This window comes from Oxyura jamaicensis, chromosome 2 (assembly GCF_011077185.1).
Source record: "Oxyura jamaicensis isolate SHBP4307 breed ruddy duck chromosome 2, BPBGC_Ojam_1.0, whole genome shotgun sequence".
NCBI lineage: Eukaryota > Metazoa > Chordata > Aves > Anseriformes > Anatidae > Oxyura > Oxyura jamaicensis.
The window spans coordinates 124,159,759-124,161,618 of NC_048894.1; positions in this window are offsets into that span (position 1 = coordinate 124,159,759).

The window sequence follows — 1,860 nt, forward strand, 5'->3', positions numbered from 1 at the left end:
GAGGAAGGGAGGGAGGGAGGGAGGGAGGGAGGGAGGGAGGAAGGGAGGAAGGAAGGAAGGAAGGAAGGAAGGAAGGAAGGAAGGAAGGAAGGAAGGAAAGAAAAAGGAGAAAAGGAAGGAAGGAAGGGAGGAAAGGAGGGAGGAAGGGAGGAAGGGAGGAAGGAAGGGAGGAAGGGGGGAAGGGAGGAAGGAAGGGAGGAAGGGAGGAAGGGAGGAAGGAAGGAAGGAAGGAAGGAAGGAAGGAAGGAAGGAAGGAAGGAAGGAAGGAAGGAAGGGAGGAAGGAAGGAAGGAAGGAAGGAAGGAAGGAAGGAAGGGAGGGAGGGAGGGAGGGAGGGAGGGAGGGAGGGAGGGAGGGAGGAAGGGAGGAAGGGAGGAAAAGAAAGGAAAGAAAAATCACCTTTAAAATAAAACAGCAAGACAGACAAAAAAAATATGTCTGCACATGGACAGCAAAAAGCCATTCATACGTGGCTACTTGAGTGGAGAAGTTTTGCACGATGGGTCTTCACACAGAATTCAAGCTTCAGTCTTCAAGTGCAAATGAATCTCACTGAGTGCCACTCTTTCAAGCTCCAGTGCTGTCATTTACATTTTGTCAGGTCCTCCTGGATGTTTCCAATTTTCCTACCTTGCAGCCATTAGAAAGGAAGATGAGAAGAGTCCCCAAGGTTTCAAATATTCCTTATTAGAATACCAAGAACAGTTTTGGAACAGAGGACTTGATAATATACCCATCATTCACAATCTAAATGACAGTGTGCAGCATCAGCTTTTAAATCAAGGTCATTCATGGTATTTCTATTTTGAGTAAAATGGCTCCTGCTGTTTCCATGGTTTCACCTGAAATATGTACTGAACCTCATTGTTAAGAACCTTGAAACCCAACAATTCCAATAAAAATAAATAAACAAATAAAAGTAGACATCCTCTTCTACAGGTAGTTAATTTAAATTTAAATACATAGCAGTATGTGTTTTTCCTGGATGGGTTTATGGATTTCTGCATTGCGTTTGTGAACAAAAGCAGATATTTGGGGTATCCAATTTACTCTTCTTTCTGGCATATTTCACCATTATAGCTTTAGTTATTTCTCCAGCATAGATTGTTCATGCAGTGGAAAGATCAGCTTTATTATTTACCAAACATAAAGTAATATCAGCTTTGTTAAAGTAAACTATTGAGGAAACATAGTAGCTTGCAGTCACAATGAAAATTTAAATAATAATAATAATAACAAAAATAAAGAAAAATAAAAATAAATAAATTCAGGGGAGGGAGGTTTTAAAAGGGTAACATTGTTTCAGCCTTCATTTTGTATGTTCACATTCAGCTTTATAAAAAAAAGCAACAGTTATTAGAACTTCTAAAATTTTCCAGGACAAAATAGTAATTTTCCCATTATTGTTGTTACTACTTAATAACTACTAATCAAAACCAGAGGGCAGGAATGAGACTGAAGAATGACTCAGATTAATAAGGCAAGGAATTGTTTAATGAATTTTAAAACCTCAAAATGCAAAATAAGAACTGTAGATACAGAAAGTCAGAAGATTTCCATATTAAGGCCTTCAGCACTTCATTGAGTTGCCAGTTTCAGTACTAACATCCTTTGTGATATTGCTGGCATAAACACTGTTTTGTCCCCAAAAATGAGGTTACAGAGATGTAGCTTGACTGACTGGATAAGACTAGAGCAGATACATAGCAAGGAAGTCTGCTATCTCATTTATTGGACACCTTTAGTGCCCAATTTTAGGCAGAAAGTTTAATATAATCAGGTGTTGAGCCAGGACATTATTTACATTTGTCCATTTTCTTTCTTTCTTTCTTTCTTTCTTTCTTTCTTTCTTTCTTTCTTT